This window comes from Chrysochloris asiatica, unplaced genomic scaffold (assembly GCF_000296735.1).
Source record: "Chrysochloris asiatica unplaced genomic scaffold, ChrAsi1.0 scaffold00028, whole genome shotgun sequence".
Taxonomy (NCBI): Eukaryota; Metazoa; Chordata; class Mammalia; order Afrosoricida; family Chrysochloridae; genus Chrysochloris; species Chrysochloris asiatica.
Window position 1 is genome coordinate 4,034,291 of NW_006408546.1, and position 13,315 is coordinate 4,047,605.

The window sequence follows — 13,315 nt, forward strand, 5'->3', positions numbered from 1 at the left end:
GTGATTATCCATCCTATACTGTCACACCAGGACTGTGAGGAAAACATTAGGGGGGAACTTGTGCAAGATAAAACAGTATATGGAGGCCCTCTTAAAGGAGGTATTATTTAAACTGTCATCTAAAAATTAAAAATGGAGTCAGTGACACACAGGGAAGAGGATTAGTCTTCACCTATGCAGCCTTTCAAATAACAGTCAAGGCACTAATAATAACAATAGTAGGTACAAGTCCATAGAACCAAGAGAAGAGTAAGAGAGATAAACTCTAATCTACAAAGGAATTTTGCTCTATGGAGTTAGGGAGAAGCCCAGTTCAAATACTTATTATTTATGTGAGTATGTATTTAGGAATATTTTATTGCATTTTAGGTAAAGGCTTGCACATAAATTAGATTCCCATTATTCTCTGACATGATTACAACCTTTATAATGTGTTGTTGGCACGCTCACCATTTCCAAACCACATGCCCCATTTTCACCTATCCAGCATCCCTGCCCTGCCCTGCCTTCTCATCTTGGCTTTTGTATAAAGTTGACTGTTTTGTCTAAAGGGGCACATTCCTCATAAGACTATTTTTTATTTTATAGACCAATCTACCATTTGGCTGAGAAGTGACCTCTGGGAGAGGTTTCAATTTCAGGTTAAATGGGTATTTTAGGATCATAATCTCGAGGGTTCCTCTAATTTCTACCAATCCAGCAAATCTGGTCTTTTTAATGAATTTGAGTTTTGTTCTAAATTGTTCTCCTATTCTAGCCTGGATCTTCTTTTGTGTCCTTAGAAAGGTTGTATAAGGTTTCCAAGGAGCAGCTGATGAGCTTGAACTGCCGACTTTGCAGTTCAAATGAACCTAGAGTAGTAATATTCTAGTGAACCTAGAGTAGTGATATTGGTCTGGGGTCATTATAAAAGGAATCCTGTGGATTTTTTTTTAAGTCTGGAGCTGAGCCTGCCTGAATTGAGGTACCAAAGCAGGACAGCTGGCCCCTGCCTTACAGTGACTGATGTAACTCCCATCCACATGGTTCGGAACTCCTGGAAAGCTGGGTCTGTGCTGAGTGTGGATGAAGGTAGGAACTGGCCACAGCCCTGATCACCAGGAGAGCAAGGGGGGAAAAGAAGGAACCACATATTTCCCATCACCTGTGTGAATCTGCTCTGCCAGGCCACCTCTGTCAACAAAGCTGTTCACAAACATTCAAGATGGTTGTACCACATCTGGCCAGCTGTTCACCTGTCAGTCTCCCTCTCTTGCTGTTCCTGCTCAGCTTTTGCTCCAAGCAAGCAAGCAATCCCCTTCTCTAATCTTTCCTCTGAAGTTCAGGTTTCCCGGATTTTCACCTGTGCCTATTTCATTTGATCTTTCATATCTTTGTTGTAGACAGTCTGTATAGTGCCTCTTCCTTGCCCACCATCTTGCTAGAAGTCCAAAAAGAACATTTTTAATATCCACCCTGAAGTACAATGCTATCAGTGATAGGATAACGCCTACATATCTACATAGAAGACCAGGTAGTATGACTATTGCTCAAATTACACATCAATCACTAGTGCCAAAGATGAAGACATTGAACATTTTTATCAACTTCTGCAGTCTGAAATTGACTGAGAAGTGACTGGTGAGCTTGAACAGCCGACCTTGCAGATCAGCGCATTATCACCAGTGCCACACCAGGACTCCATCTTGCATATATTCCACCTGAATTTAGAGATCATCTCAAAAATAGCTTTGACACATTGAATACTATAATTGAAGGTAAGAATAGTTGTGAGATGATATCAATGGCATCAAACGTGAAGAAAGCAAAAGGTCATTAAATGGAAGAAAGAATAAACAAACTATGATACATACACATAATGGATACTATGCAATATCAAAGAGTAACAATGAATCTGCGAAGCACCTCATAACTTGGTGAACTTGGAAGACATTAAGCTGAGTGAAATTAATCACAAAAAATATTGTTTGAGACCACTATTGTAAAAAGTTAAGATTTTCACACCAAAAGAAACATTCAAACATTAGCAATAATGGGAGAGAAAGAAAGAGTAAATTCCTGGTTAGAGTATTGTTGTTGTTGTCAAGTCCTGTTAAGTCAGTGCTGACTTACAGTGATCATGTATAGGATTTCCTAGGAGCAACTGGTGGGTTTGAACCACTGACCTTGTTGTTAGCAGTCCAGTGCTTATCCTACAGTGCCATACCAGGACTCCAGCTAGAGGGTAGACACATATTAACTTGAGTGAAGGGTAAGACAATAAGAGAGAGGTCAGTCAAAAATGATAGAGGCAGGAGAAAATACTAGGAGTGCAAGAATTAAATCAAGAGAGGTAAATACTGTTGTATACACAGCCCTACAATAACAATGATCTAGTGTAGTGGTTACAAATCAGGCTGTGAACCTCAAGGTCAGCAGTTTGAAACTACCAGCTGTTCCGTGGGAGAAAGATGAGGCTTTCTGCTCCTGTAAGGATTTACAGCCCCGGAAACACTGTACGGAGTCACTATGAGTCGGAACCGACTCCACTGCACACAACAACAACAACACAACATATACCTTGAGTGCAGTCCTGGTGTGATACTGTGGGTTAATGTGCTGGACTACAAGGTCAGTTTGAACCAAAAGGCCAGAGGTTTAAGTTCACAAGTTACTCCTCATAAACTCTATACAAGTTCGCTATGCATCATAACTGACTCCACGGCACTTAATAACAACAACAATATACCTTGAGAATCTCGTACTTGAGTTTAGAAACCATCTCAAGAACAGATTTAATGAACCATGAATTTGAATTATGGTGTTGACAAAGAATATTCCTTGGGCTGCCAGAAGAACTAACAAATATATCTTGGATGAAATATAGACAGAAACTCCTTAGAAGCAAGAATGGCGAGATTTTGTCTTCGGTGATTTGGACATGTTACCAGGAGGGACCAATCCCTAGAGAAGGACATCATGCTTGGTAATGTAGAGACTCAGTGAAAAAGAGGAAGACCTCCAACTACCAGTTGCTCCACGGGAGAAAGATGAGGCGTTCTGCTCCCTTAAAGATTTACAGCCTCGGAAACCCTGTACAGGGTTGCTATGAGTTGAAACCTACTCCATCGCATATAACCAACCAACCCAACAAGATGGATTGGCATATGGCTGCAACAGTGCACTCAAACATAACAACAATTGTTCAATCTGTTGTGTGTAGGGTTGCTGTGAGTCAGAGCCAACTTAACAACACTTAACAACAACAACACCAAAAGGCAAGATATTGAAGGACATAGGAAACATCCAAAGAATATGAAAGAAATTCAGAGTCATTGTAGCAAAAGGAATTGGTTGATGATACTGAATGAAGAACTCCAAATTACTCTGAAGGCACTGACAAAAAACAAGGCTCTAGGAATTGATGAAATACCAACTCAGATGTTTCAACAAATAGATGCAAAAGCTAGAAGCTCTAACTTGTCTATGCCATGAAAATTGGAAGGCAGTTGCTTGAACAACCAGTTGAAAGAGATCCATATATGTGCTCATTCCAAAGAAAGATGACCTACTGGAATGTGGAAATTATTTTAAAAATCATTAATATAATATGCAAGTAATTTTTTGCCAAGGTAATTTAAAACCCGCTGCAGCACTACATTGACAGGGAACAACCAGAAATTCAAACTGGATTCAGAAGAGGACCTGGATTGAGGGATATCATTGCAAATGTCAGATGGATCTTGGCTAAAAGTAGAGAATACCACAAAGATGCTCACCTATGTCTTATTGACTATGCAAAGGCATTCAACTGTGTTGATGATAACAATATGAATAACAATGCAAAGAATGGGAATTCCAGAACACTTAATTGTGCTCATGCAGAGCTTGTACACAGTCTAACAGGCAGTCCTTTGAACAGAACAAAGGTTTACTGTGTGGTTTAAAATCAGGAAAAGTGTGCATAAAGCGTGTACCCTTTCACCATACTTGTTCAATCTGTATGCTGAACAAATCATCCAGGAATTGTATTATTTGAAGAAAAATGTGACATTGGAGGGAGACTCATTAAAAACCTGTGATATTCAGATGACACAACCTTGCTTGCTGAAAGTTAGAAGGACTTTGATGAATGAAGATCAAAGACTACAGCCTTCAATATGGATTACATGTCAACATAAAGAAAATGAAAATCCTCACAGCTGGACCAACAAACAACATCATGATAAGCAGAAACTATTGATGTTGTCAAGGATTTCATTTTACTTAGGTCCGCAATCAACACCCATGGAAGCATCATTCAAGAAATCAAATGAAGTATTGCATTGAGTCGATCTATTGCAAAAGACCTCTTTTAAAGTGTTAAAAAGCAAAAGGTCACCCTGAGGACTAAGGTATACCTGACCCAAGTCATGGTATTTTCAATCATCTTACATGTATGAGAAAGCTGGACAATGAAAAAGGGAGACCAAAAAAAGAATTAATGCATTTGATTTATGGTGTTGGTGAAGAGGAATGGATGTATCACAGACAGCCAGAGATCGAAAACTCTCTCTTGGAAGAAGTACGGTCAAAATGCTCTTTAGATTTAAAGATGGTGAGACTTCATCTCATGCATTTGGACATGATATCAGAAAGGACCGGCCTTGGAGAAGGATATCATGCTTGATAAAGTTGAAGGTCAGAAAAAAAAAGGAGAAAGGTCTTCAACAAGATGGATTGACCCAGTGGCTACAATAATGGGTGCCACCAGCACTGACTGTGGGCCTGGCATTGTTTGGTTTTGCTAAACATAGAGTCACTATGACTTGTAACAGACTAGATGACACCTAACCACAATATAACAGCATTACATGTATGATTCACTAGTCATTCATTAACTAAAATTTTACTTAGCACCAATGTTATGAATTGAATTGTAGTCCTCAAAATGATATGTTGAAGTCTTAATTTTACCCTGTACCTGTAACATTTGAAAATGTTAGCAGTTTACCATCAGGTCATATTAATGTAGGGTAGGTGTCTTATATGGCTGGTGTCTTTATGAAATAGAAAATACACCGAAACAGAACTAGAGGAAGGCCCAGGAATGCCTAGGAACACCTGGAGCTACTAGAAGCTAAGAGAAAGCTGTGGAATCCATTCTCCCTCAGAGCCTCTAAGGCAATCAACAGAGTCAACTGCCTCATCTAAGTTTTTCAGCCTCCAGGACTGTGAAACAATGAATTTCTAACATGTAAAGCCACCCACTTTGTGGTATCATATTACAGTATCCCCTAGGAAACTAATACAACTTGTGAGGTACTGTTGCAACAATGGAGAAGACACAGTTACCATCTTATTGAAGGCAGGACAGCGAAGTCCTCAGTGAAGTGGGGGGCTAAAGACCAGTAAACTAGTGACTCTTGTAGAGTACAGTGTTGTGCTGGATGCAATGGAAACATTTTTAAAACCTATTGGTTTTGTGTAGCAAAAAGGGGAGAGTGTTTGAATTTATAGTCCAGGAACAGAGGACCATGGGACCATCAAGGGAGAAGAGCAAGAGCGGAGTGTGGGACCTTATCCAGAAAAGCAGCGACGTCAGAGATGATGACTTGGAGAGATGAGCAGCTGAGAACTCTAGACTCATGGAGGGAGAGGGGCTGTGTTCTGGCAGCGTGAGGGCAGGCTTGCAGGGTGTGCCCCTTGGTTGTTGTTTGAACAATTGTATATTCCTGAGTGCTCTGGTGTACATAAAAAACAAAACACAAACCCCAGAGGGAATAGACGCAAATACTGTTGAATGATGATACATGGAGGGGATTGTAATCATTGCAATGAAACAAAATATGATAGGATGAGTGTAAAATTGATGTTACCCCATGTAAACTATCACTCAATTCACAATAAAAACTTTAAAAAATAAAAATAAAATAAAAAACCTACTGCTGTTGAATTTTTTTCTGACTCATGGAAACCTTATATGTGGGAGTTTCAAAAAGTTTGGGGGGAAATGAAATGACAAGATAATGGAATTTTCCACAAACTTTTTAAAGTCCCCTCATATGTTTCAAAGGAGTTCTGGTAGCATAGTGGTTACGAATCAGGCTGCGAGCCTCAAGGTCAGCAGTTCGAAACTACCAGCTGTTCCACGGGAGAAAGATGAGGCTTTTTGCTCCCATAAAGATTTACAGCCTTGGAAACCCTGTACAGGGTCGCTATGCATCGGAACTGACTCCACGGCACATAACAGCAACAACAACAACAACATATGTTTCAGAGTAGAACTACTCCATAGGGCTTTCTTGCCTGTAATCTTTACAGAAATAGATTGTCAGACCTTTCATCAACCTCCCATTTAGCAACCAAACTGCTTTGTTGTTGTTGTTAAGTGCTGTCGAGTCAGTTCTGACCCATAGCCACCCTGTATAGGGTTTCTGAGGAGCTGCTGATGAGCTCGAACTGCCGACCTTGCAGTTCAAACAACTTTGCAGTCAGGCGCATTAACCCATAGTGCCACACCAGGACTGCTTTAGGAGTCCTATGTTTCTAGACTGTACTGCTGATGTATCACCTAGACAGATAGAAAAAATGAAGATTCTTATACATAGGTTTGGGGTGGGACTCAAGGTTCTGCATTTCTAATGAGCTCCCAGGACCAACTGATGCTGGTGCTACTGATTCATGGAGCATGCTGAATGGTAAGGCTCTAGGGAACACCTACCCTGTCTTTTGGGGGAGGTAACACTCTCTTCAGGCAAAAATAAATAAATAAATAAATAATCACATACTTAGACCTCTGGCTTTGCTATGTAAGATTTTAGCAAGAAACAAATTTTATTCCGGTAATTATTACTAAGGTTATTGCACCTGTGTGTAGTCTATGTTGCACCAATATTAATTTTCCTTGGTGATTCAATTGAGGGAAGACAGATCATTTGCATGTGTAGTGTAATTTCCTTTTGTATTTGAAAAATTCATGGATAAAAGTGTAGCAGAATCTGACTTTGTAAGCTTCACTGTGACAGGTAATTCCTCTACCGCAAATTGCATGCACATTATCTTCCTTTCAGATAACATTTGCTGTCACCTCCTTCAGCTCCTCCCTACTCCAACTGTGACTCTCACAGGAGGTGGGCGTGAGAATTGGGTGAGCTACCCAGATAAAGTGTTAAAATGTTGAAGAGCAAAGATGTCAGCTTGAGGACTAAGGTGCGCCTGACCTAAGCCATAGTATTTTCAATAACCTCACATGCATTTGAAAGCTGGACAGTGAGTAAGGAAGACCGTAGAAGAATTGATGCTTTTGAGTTATGGTGTTGGAGGAGAATATTGAAAGTGCCACAGGCTGCCAAAAGAACCAATAGATCCGTTTTGGAAGAAGTGCAGCCAGAGTGCTCCTTGGAGTCCAAGATGGCCAAACTTCGTCTCTTATACTTTGGACATATTGTCAGGCGGGACCAGTCACTGGAGAAGGATATCATGTTTGGTAAGGTGGAGGATCAGAGAAAAAGAGGAAGATACCCAACGAGATGGATGGGCCAAGTGGCATCATCGATGGACTCAAGCGTGGCAACAGTAGTGAGGCTGGCCCAGGATCGGTTAGTCTTTCGTTCTGCTGTGCATAAGGTTGCTATGAGTCGGTACTGACTTGATGGCACCTAACAACAGCAACAACAACAACTCAGATAAACACCTCAGGCTTTGGCCTCTCCAAACCCAAGACACCTGAGGCACCATGCACTCTGGTCTCTTAACTTGCAGGAAATGGAATCAGAGAAATGGGGAGGTGACCACTTCTCTGATCCCCAGGTCATTACCTGTAGAGGGAAGCCTAGCCCAATCAAAAATCTGCTTTCAGTTGTTGTTAAGTGGTGTCAAATGGGTTCTGACTCACAGTGTCCATGTATAGGGTTTCCAAGGACTCCTAGTGTGGTGCTGTAGGATCAGCACAAGGTCACCAGTTCAAACCCACCAGCTGCTCCTCAGAAACCCTATACAGGGCCTCGATGAGTCAGAACGAACTCGATGGCAGTTAACAACAATAACATAGGATTTCCAAGGAGCACCTGGTGGGTTTGAACCACCAACCTTGTGATTCAAATTGATCTTTCAGTCTATTGCTTATCCTGCAGCACCACAGCAGGACTGCTTTCAGTTACCTCCTCAATTGTCAAACTGGCCTCACCTATCCCTTCACTTCATCCTCTCACTTAGACAAAGCTATTCAAATACTTAAAGAAATGTATTTTCCTTATTTCTAAAACCATATTATTAGTCCTCATACAAAATACACATACTTACCAATTACAAGTTCCCCAGAAGATGAACCATTTGATCTCCTCTCCTTAAAAGGAAAGACCCGTTTGGTCTTTTTCTGGGTTGGTGTTACCCATCTCAGAAATAGCAAGGCATGGCTGCTGAGGAGAAGGTGGAGGAAGATTAAGAAGATCAGGTCTTGAGGAGAAAGCAACAAAGCTCCGAAGACCTGCTCCTAAATCCTTCAGAAACAGTAAGCTTGCTGGGAGCATTTAAACTTCTGTTCAAGGAATAGATTGCAGTTGATTCTTGAATGGAAAGTCTCATGGATGGTTGAAAGGAGATGGGGTTAGTGGAGTATTCATCCCCAAATACAGTCAGAGAGGAGCAGATAATACTTGAGGATGGGTGTGTGGAAGGCAATGATTTTAGAGATTTCCAGTGGTAACAGAGCTCACGACTACAGATCTGAGGTTGCTCCTTCCTCAACTTGAACGGGACAAAAAGCTAGTAGCAGAAGAGGGAAGTACTCAATTATTGGGGAGAAGAGCCTGAGGTTTGAGACCCTAGACTTAAAATAAAAGGTTGATCTTTCTGAGCTAAGAATAATAATAGTTTTACTGCAATGTGCTAAGAAGGAGCTCTGGTAGCATAGTGGTTACGAATCGGGCTGCTAACCTTAAGGTCAGCAGTTCGAAACTACCAGCTGTTCTGTGAGAGAAAGATGAGGTTTTCTGCTCCCGTAAAGATTTACAGCCTCAGAAACCATGTACAGGGTCACTATGAGTCAGAACCGACTCCATGGCACAAAACAACAACAACAAATGTGCTAAGAGGAGTAGACTGAGGTTACTTAAGAGCAATCTGGTACCATGTCAGAGAGATCACTGAGAAGACAGAATTTAGTAGGGGGCTCTAGTGAAGTCTGGTAACTCAGGAACTCATTCTTGGGAGAGTGACTACAAGAAGAGATGGCTGCTGGCCTGGGAACAGAACGACTGGGGAAGTACATTAAGCATGTGGAGCTAATAGAAATGCTGCTCTCAAACTGCTCCAGCACCCACAGCATCTGTCTTTAAACTTCAGTTGAGAAATCTCTCTACAACCATGTCCATACCAGACAGAGACTAAACCAGTGACTCTCAAAGTGAAGTCCTCAGATTAGCAACATCACCAGGGCAGCTATGACAAATGCAAACTCTCGGTTTTCATCCCAAGACCTACAGAGCCAGACATTCTGGGCCATCAGTCTGTGTTTCAACAAGTTTCTCATGCAATTCAAGTTCAATGTAAATGTTGCAGAAAAATAAGAGTCTTTCTTCCTTAAGTGGAGAACAAGTGTTCTGTGAGGACAGGGTTATTGTTAAATTTGAGAATTAATAATTGAAACTGAAAATCAGAAGGCATGAAAGTTATATGACTTATAGAGCAATAAAAAACATTAAAGTTGTTGAATTGTGGATGTAATGGGACCATACAGTGATTTTTTAATCTGGGTTTGGGGAAAGCAAAAAAGGTGCCATATGAGGATGTCAGATCATTACTCCCTGCATGTTGGAGGTATTGGGAAAATACAATTAAGAACAAAATTTGCTCCCAAGCCAAAAAAATCTCTGCTCAAAGATAAAAGAAAAAGTAACCACTTAAGCACTAAGGTAGAATGTGATGTCTCACAGTCCACAATCCAATCCACTAACAAGATGGCAAAGATAAAAAGGAAATTTTGCCTTTTTAAATAGATACGTGGATACAATCTATTCAAGAGCTCAGACCTTTTATAGCTGGAGGTAAGTCTGCAATTTGGAGCTTTATACCACTTTAGGTTATGGAAACTAGGAGGTAGGAGTGTTATCATCCTAGATGAAACCTTTTCTAAAGAAATGGCTCCCAGGTCCTTGAGGAAACATAGTACACTTACAGACTTTTCAAAAGATAAGAAAGAAGTTATAATTACAAGTTTTCTAATGTGAATGCTGAAAGAGAAAGGTAGGAAAGAAGGGAGTCCCATTCTTAGTTTTAATTTTTATTTGTCCTTACAGAACATCTTAGACTGGCTTCGTTAGAGGAGCAAACCAGTGAAGCATATACAAGGGTAAGTTAAAAAGTATTGCTATAAAATCATAGAAACCTTTATTAAACAAATATATCAAAATATAAATCAAAATTGTACCCCCTCCATCTAGGTGTATACATTTCTGAAACAGGTATTTGCATATCTCTAACTCTTCCTGGGAAAATTCTGTGCTCTTCAATTCACACTACATCAAAATGTCAGTTGTGGCATCATCCAGGGACTCAAATCATCTTCCTTTGAAATGTCCTTTGAGTTTGGGGAACGAAAAAAAAGTCTGAAGGGTTAAGATCACGGCTGCACATAGATAAAGCAAGGTTTCTCAAAGAAATTCTACCATTAATGAATGAGTAGGTGCATTGTCATGACTGCAAAAACAAAAGGTTTTTTTCAACATAATTTCCTGACCTTTTTCTCACCAATGTAGTTTTCCATTAAAAACAAAACAAAACAAAAAACGTCTTCCTAAAAACCCCCATGATTGTCCAGTTCTCTTTAAGAAAATCTATCAGAATGATTCCTTAGGAATCTCCAAAAACAGTCACCATAAACTCTGACCTGACCTCTCTGCCTTCAGTTTTACTGGCTCAGCAGATCCCCGTATCAATAACCAACATCAACCAAATTCATCCTAAATTGAATTGCACAAACAGCAAACAAAGGATGGTGCACTGGCTCATTTGCTGATCATACTCACTGGGAGGCAGTTGGTGAGTGCATAAGAATGCACCAACATACAAATATAAACATAATAAAAATACAACAACACAATGCCTCAAAAGCAGCAGATAGAAGATGGCAGAGTAAGGCGCGACTTGGAGAGCTGGCATTGAGGCCAGTGAAGGCCGGCTTGAGCAGTCGAGTGCATCTGATGGACTACGGAGCTTCTTCATCATAAGAACATTTTCCTTGACCTATAGGTGCTTTTATATTTTCATCATCTCAAAGGAAAAAAATCTGAATTCAGGACTTGGAAAGCATTTCTCTGTTGTCTTATGAAGCAGGCAGCCCTGCTTCTTTAATCAGTCGCTTTCCTTGTTCTTCAGATGTGGATCTCTCTTCTCTACAGTTTACTTCCAGGATTTGGAATGGAAAAGGACACTTTTCTTTTTTTGTTCCACCTCTCAAATTCAATACAGAGAAACCCCTTGTATGCAGTCATCATGTGATTTCTCTGAAGAGTCACCTGACATGTGTCTTCTGCTGCTGTTTGCTGAATTGTGAAGAAATTGTTTTGAAAACTGAAGTCTGGTATTAATTTGAAACAAATGCTTTGATGGTGGTATTTGTGAATTCTTTACCTTTTGTTCTATATAAGAGGACTAAATAGACAGTAAGCATGGATGGAAAAAAAAACAAACAAAAAAAAGCAGATAATTTCTATTCACACGAAGAATCAAAATAGTGTGGCCCAAACAAGTAGCCAAGTGGCAGAGCTAGAAAAAAAATTTTGAGCACTAGAACTACCTGAAAAAGAATTCAAGAGAATAATATCTAGGTACATCTAAAGGATTGACCAAAAGGTCGAAGAAAACAAGGAAGAATTCAGGACAGCACTACAGGAGCAATCAAACAAAATAGATAAAAGATTGGAGACAATACAAAACCTGCAAAAAGAAATCAAGAAGATTAATACTAAGATTTCAGAAATGGACAATACATTCAAAGTAGATCTGATGGAATTAGTGAGCTCGAAGACAAATCTCTCAATATTAGTAAGCTAATAGAACAATCAGGGGAAAAAAATGAAAAAAATCTGAAACAAACTTAAAATTCATGCGGGACAATATGAAGATTGGAATGGCAGAACAGGAAGAGATAAAGAAAAGCACAGAAGGTAGTTGAAGATCTGTTGGAAGAAAATTTCCCTAGCATCATGAAATACAAGAAGACAACCATTCAAGAAGCTGAACAAACCCCAAACAGCGTAGTTCCCAAAAGGAAACCACCAAGACACAGCATAATCAAACTCTCCAAAATCAAAGACAAGGAGAGAATCGTAAAAGCAACTCTGAAAAAATGAAAAGTTACTATAATGGTTAGGGTTCTCTGTCAACTCTACTAGGCTAGGATTTCCAGAGGTTTAGCAGTTGAGATGTGTTTATTCCCATGGTGATGAAACTTAATACAGACATAGTTAACTCTATGATAAATGGTTACAAGCAGCCAAACAATTAAAGGGATGCTTCTTTCGCGGTGTGGCCTGCTCCAAACATAATGGACACAGGAGGGACACGCTCTCTCTCTCTTCCATTGGGGACCTGGGACTTTATAAATAAACTTGTCTTTATATAGATATATATGTTTCAATAGTTTTGTTTCTCTAGAAAACCCGCCTAAGACAGTTACTTACAAAGAAGAGCCAATCAGATTAACCTCTGATTTTGCAGCAGAAACCATTCACACAAGAAGGCAGTGGGGAGATATATAGAAAACACTGAAAGAAAAAAATTGCCAACCAAGAATCATAAATCAAGCAAAACTGTCCATCAAATACAACAGTGAAATTAGAACATTTCCAGATAAACAGAAATTATAGGAATTTGTAAAAACCAGACCAACTTTATAAAAAATACTTTTGGAGTCCTCTGGATTGAGAACCAACAACAACAAACAACAACCCAAAATTGACATACACAGTAACACCACCAGAATTCAATCCAGATATAAAAGTATCCAAATTAAAACATATTTATAAGACTGAAAATAGAAAATCAGAGATATCAATTTGTAAGTAAGACAACTATAAAACAAAAAAGGAGAAAATATAGTTAAAGAATTCCAAATGGCAAAGAAGTCAAGTAGATTTCAAGATAAAACAGGTTGTTTTAAACTGAGGAAGAAATTAATAAATTACAGGATAATCTCAAAGAAAGTTAATACATCTTCACATCAAATTAAGTAATAGGGAAAGCATGAAATTTTTGTTAATGTGAAAGCAACAGCAGTAAAAAAAAAAAGAAAGAAAGAAAAGAAAAGAAATTGCACAAAAAAATGAACTCTGCACAGAAAAATACAAACAAAACA